This window comes from Akebia trifoliata, chromosome 5 (genome assembly GCF_017979445.1).
Source record: "Akebia trifoliata isolate Shusen 1 chromosome 5, ASM1797944v1, whole genome shotgun sequence".
Lineage (NCBI taxonomy): Eukaryota > Viridiplantae > Streptophyta > Magnoliopsida > Ranunculales > Lardizabalaceae > Akebia > Akebia trifoliata.
The window spans coordinates 33,525,750-33,531,823 of NC_141379.1; positions in this window are offsets into that span (position 1 = coordinate 33,525,750).

Here is a 6,074-nt window from a genome sequence, read left to right on the forward strand (position 1 = left end):
CTTGGTTACGTGTAAAAATTTATTTGACCAATGATAAAGTTGGAAAGGTATTATTAAAAATATTTGAGATTAAAAAGATAAAAATAGAAAAATAAGAAAATTTGAGAGATATTATTAAAAAAAGGGAAGAAGAGGAAAGAAAATAAAATAGTTAAAAGGGTAAAAGATGGAAGAAATTAAAGTTAGAGGGTAAAAGAGAAAAGATAATAAAATTGGAGGGATATTATTCAAATAGGGGGAGGATATGAAAAATAATGAAATTGAAGGAGGTGGATAGGAAAGGCTATAGAACGAGATAGTGAGGACCCCAATCCACTGTAACTTGAGTGGGAGTCAATGTTGTGTTTTATTTCGTAGATGAGATTGCCTTTCATCAGTCGGATAACTTGCTCGCACATTTATTTTATCTTTACTGTTATAATGAGAGAAGGTGGAGTAGAAGTGGTTTGACACCAAAATTTTAGTTGCCATACATACCACTGCCTTTTTATTTAAATTTAATATAGTCATATGGTTATTTTGGTAAAAACTGAGAAATTTGCAATCCAACCACCTTATAATCATGTTGGTTAGGTTTGAAAATAACAAGAATATCCATTAATACCACTTCATCTTCACAAAATCCTTAATTAATGTTTAAAATTACAAATTAATCATTATGATACATGTGCCTATGTTCATGCCATCTTTCTAATAAAATATAATAAGAAAATGCTAACTATCTAAAGATTGGTGAGATGGCCAAGACCACTCCTCAGGAGGTGAAGTTCTGACTTTAAACCTTAGAAACTACTTGGTGCTTAGAGACCCAAATACCTCGATTTCAAAAAATAAAATAAAATATAATTGAACTATAACTCAGGAGTTGATGTAAGAACAAGAGCAATAACATGGAAGCATACATTAAAAACAAGGGGTAGAGCTAGTAAGGAGGCAGTGGGGGCAATTGTCCTTACAGAACTTTAAGACACCCCTATATTTTCAACTAATTACATACCCCATTTGTCTCAACCCCCTCCCCGATCTCCCCCTCCCCCTCCTCAATTTTTTATGACATTGCCTATTGATCGAGCCTTCTCATATACTAATTGAAAATGACCTAAATATCCTTTTCTTCAATTCATAACCAAAAACCTTTGAATTTCTCCCTAAAATCATTCATCTTCAAATTCTTCAACTATACAACTAACTATAATTTGCCCCCACTACAAGAAAATCTTGGCTCCACCATGGTTAAAAATGTAAAAAAATAAAAATAAATAAATTACACCTAGGAAGTTATCTTGAGTGTCACAAGAATATACATATAATTGAACTCATTAGACATACTCTTATGTAAATTTATACGCTTTCGGATCTAACCTGAAACATTAATTTGGCTAATCAACCCAAAACATTATTTTAGCTGTCACCATCCTTTGTCCTGCTTGGTATGGTCACTTGTGTTTTGTAAGTACCATACCTACGGGTCATTGATAGATTTAATTCCTTCACTTATGTCTATGGTTTGGTAGTATTTTCTATCAACCTTGATTTGGTCCAGCTACTATCATTCTCTATGGCTCTCATTGCATCGTATTTCCGTACCTTGTGTATAAATTATTGAGCGAGAAACTCATAAAATAATTTCTTTCAAAAAATATGATATATATATATATATGGCCACGATCCGTTGACTCCTAAGAATGACTTAAACACAAAATTCAATGATTGAGATTTATGAATATCTTGATAACACAGATCTCAGAGATATTTATCCCGATGATAAATCTCAACCATTGGATTTTACATTTAAAGGATTGGGATCATGTATTTTTTTCAAGAGTCACTCTTAGGAATCAACCGATCCTGACCTATATATATATATCGAATATCCCTGTAGATAGAAAGGGTCCATATTTGGGCTTTGGCTAGTCCATAGGCTATGGTATTGTCTAAGGACTAGTCTCAAGGCAAGTGCAACGCCCACATATCACATACACCAGATAAGTGAGGGTGCGCCTTTGTGGTGTCCCCTGAGGATATTAATGCTCATACTGGATATCGAACTCACGATTTCTCATCTTGGAGGGAAAAAAATTATTTTACCTAACCCATGGAAAAATGATTTCATGGCCTGAAATCAAAATATTTTCTTTGTGCAATCAAACAAGGACAAACATTTTTTTTTCAGTCAATTACATTTTCATATGACTATTTTCTTAGAAATTCAATTTTTCAAAAAATGTTTTCCTATCATAATAGATACCATTGTCTATTATTACTCTTCTGTTGCTGAACCAGTCACAATCACCCAAAAAAAAAAATGTTATAATTATAATTCTCTAAGTATGAGAAAAATACGTGTTTGTCATATTTCAGGAAAAAGAAAGGGACGCATCCCTAACGGGGTTTTTTAATGACAGACAACAATTTTGAAGTGATGGTGCATCAAGCTTTGGTACACCAATGATGTAGCAAACGTTTCTCCTTCTAAATCATTTGATACATAGATAACTCTTGACAAGATCGGCCGCATTTATTAAACTTGGTATCACGTCTCGTCTCATTCAACTCCGAGATCGAGTTGACTCGGATGACACGTCTCGTCTCGTTCGACATTGAGACAATGATTTTTAATCATTAAAAAATCTAAAAAATTCTAAAAAAAAAAATTAGAAATGATTCCGATAAAAAAAATGAACTAAAAAAATATATATATAAAATTAAAAAAAATTGATTTGGTGGTGAAAGAATAGAGGGTTGAGGCTTTAACTCGTTTGTTTCAGTTAACTCGGACGAGATTTTAAAAATCTCGTCTAATACGTCCCGTTTAACTCATGAGTTAATAATTTTCTACGCAGTCTTGTTTGTATCGCCCGAGATATTGAAAAATATCGTTCAAGACGACTTGTTTATCTCACGATATGCGATCATCTCAAAATACTTTATGAGTTGATCTCGTTCAGCTCTATACCGAGTTAACTTGGGCAACATGTGTCAGTCTTGGACGAGTTTAAAAATCATGTTTGATGACACTTTTCATCAAGATGCAAGTGAAAAGCATCTATAGTTCCTATCCGCTTTCACGTCAAGAGGTGCAATATGAGGTTTACTCGAGGTCACTCCACCACGACTCTTGTATACATTGATTAAAGGTTATTAGATAGTAAAAAAAACAATATTTTTGTAATTTATTTCTTAATTTTGAAAATTGACAACAGCAGGTTATGAGTGGCAATTTTATTTTATTTTTTCAAAAATAAAAATGAAATCAAAAGGACCCTAATTATATTAATTTTAAATATAAAGATGGAGACATTTGTGGGATCTAAAATTTGGTATCGAACCACTTCTATTCTATCTTCTCTCATGTAATGGTAAATGTGCCAAGGTAAGATCTAGTCATCTTGAAAGCAAGATTCATTATCAAACCTAAAATAATCAGTGCAATTTAGCCAAAATAAGGATGGTGATTTAGATACACCTCTGTAGGTTTTGATCAATATTAGAGATACCCCTCTATTTTCAAAGTAATGACATGCCCTTTTACATAAGTCTTCTTATATGAGATTAGTATAATTGATTGAAATACTCTTTTGTTCAGCTTCTGACCAAAATCCCCTTACTTCTTTTTCTATAATTTTTTTTTCTACAAAGTTAGCAAAAAATCCTTGATTTATTCCTTAAAATCTGTCATTTTCAAGCTCTCCAATCTTAATGAGAAATTATTTGGGGTTTAGACTCAACTTTGAGATTGTCGGTTCTAACGTACCCATAAAAATAAAAAAAAATTGGATAGAGAGAGAGAGATTATTTTTAAGAGTCGTGCTAGAGTGACCTCAACTTGGAACCTCATATCGCACTTCTTGCATGAAAGTAGATAAGAACAATAGATACTTTTTCACTTGTATCTTGATGAAAAACATCTATGATTCCCATACACTTTCATGTCAAAATGTGTGATCTGAGGTCACTTCAGCATTATCTTATTTTTAATCTATTCTTCCTATTCTTTCAATCCATCATTTTCAATATAATAATGATAAACTGACTCAGAAAAAAAAAAAGATACTCAAACATGTTCGGTTGACATGGACCATGGACAAAGCCATAGATTTTTCTCGAGGTAACAAATCTATGGTTTTGTTCAACGCCACTTCAATTGAGTACGTTGTTTTAATCAATGTATTAAAATCTTTTCAATAGTATCATAAACTCTTGTAAAAAATCTTTGATTTTTTTCCTACCCAAAATCAATCATTGTCTTTACTTCCTCAAAAAATTATATCATTTTTGAGATTTATAAGTTAAAATAGAATTTTCAGATTGAAGATGACATGTATTGAAGAAGAGGGTAGTGGTGGGATGGTCCTCCTTCTTCTCAAAAAAAAAAAAAAAAAAAAAGATTATCTTATTATCAAGGTATGAAGAGTATAACACCTTAAGATTGAAAGTGGATGGTAAAAATATGACCATTGAAGATGAATGATTTGGTGATGTTGCTAGCTTTTGGGTCATTTACCGTACTCTGTCGAGGTAAGACTTAAGTCAAAAGCTACCGGTTATAATCATATTTCAGTTGGTACTTGATTTGACACATTTCAAAAATAACTCGAAGGTCGTGGGTTCAATTCCAACCAGCTCATAAAATATAGTTATTAGCCTCACTTTTTGTAGGTGCCAACTAGCTTAGTTGGTAAAGTTTTCGGGTGGTGATTCCAAAAATGGGTTTAAATTCCGTTCGCATCGAGTTATTAAACTCATTAGAAATTGGCTTACCCACAAGAGAGAGAGAGAGAGAGAGAGAGATTTAAGCCAAATGGTATGTCGTTAATTTGAAAACATGGGTATTAATGAAAACATGAGTAGGACTGCAACTTAGGTCGATTGAAGGGTGGACCCGAGCTCAACCCAAGTAGTAGAACCTTTGACCCAAGCTCAACTCAACTTAATCATTGGGCCTAAGCTCACTAACTTAAATTCAACTCAAGCTTGACCTTATAAAATTGGGTTAGCCCGAGTTAGGAAATTTTGAGTGATTTGGTCAGGTTAAAAAACCTTAATTTCTTTGATTAGCAAATAAATTTTATATTTAAAAAAATAAATACAACATCAAAATCAAAACCACTAAGAAATAAAATCGCATACAATCTTCAAATCCATCATCAATTGAATGTTGGACAAATATACTAAACCAACGCCCACATTAATAATATCCAATTGTCCATGAAACCATGATGATAAGACTAAATAAAAATTCTACAACTAATATAAAAATATTTATATATATATAGCATTAGGTTGGGGCTACGTTGGGTCACTTGAACCCTGAGTTCTAACCCAAGCTCAACTCATCTTCTATATAACTCGGCCCATGTTTATCCATCAATCAGGTTGAGCCCGATAGGATATATCTAATATGAATTTTTTAGAGTGGGGATCCAGAACGGTGTCTCAAACCTAACTAAGGTTAGGTGGCACCCCATTTTATGCCAAATGGCATATTTGGGGTCCACTGACCCTTATGGATATGTAGTCCGTTCTTTGATGAATCTATACACAAAAGACCAGTTTGATTGGTAATGTGCATGCAATGATTATTGCATTGTCTTGAGAATGATTTGTAATCGTTGGATTTAAATTATTTTTCAAAAGCTTAGATCTAGTGGATACAAGTTATCAAATACTATGATTTTTGGTACGTAAGTTCAGCAAGGGATGGACCACATATCCACACGGTCAGTGGGTCCCCAAAATGCCACATGTCATAAAATGGGATGTCACCTGACCTTTGCTAGGTACGAGACACCATTCTAGATCTCTACTGTTTTGTTAACATGAGTTTTATGCGCACACGTTAAGATGCATTAAATACACTGAAAATAAAACTTCCTACCAAAAAAAAAAAAATTCCCACCGCTTTATTTATTTTTTTTAGGGCATTTTGTTGTTTGGAAATTTATTTCTAAGGTGTATTTAATGCATCTTAAATTGTGCACTTAGGACACATATTACAAAACCCCTCTAAATTTTGACCAAATTGAAAGGGGGCACGTCCTGATCATCAAAATAAGAACCTTATAGCAATTGGA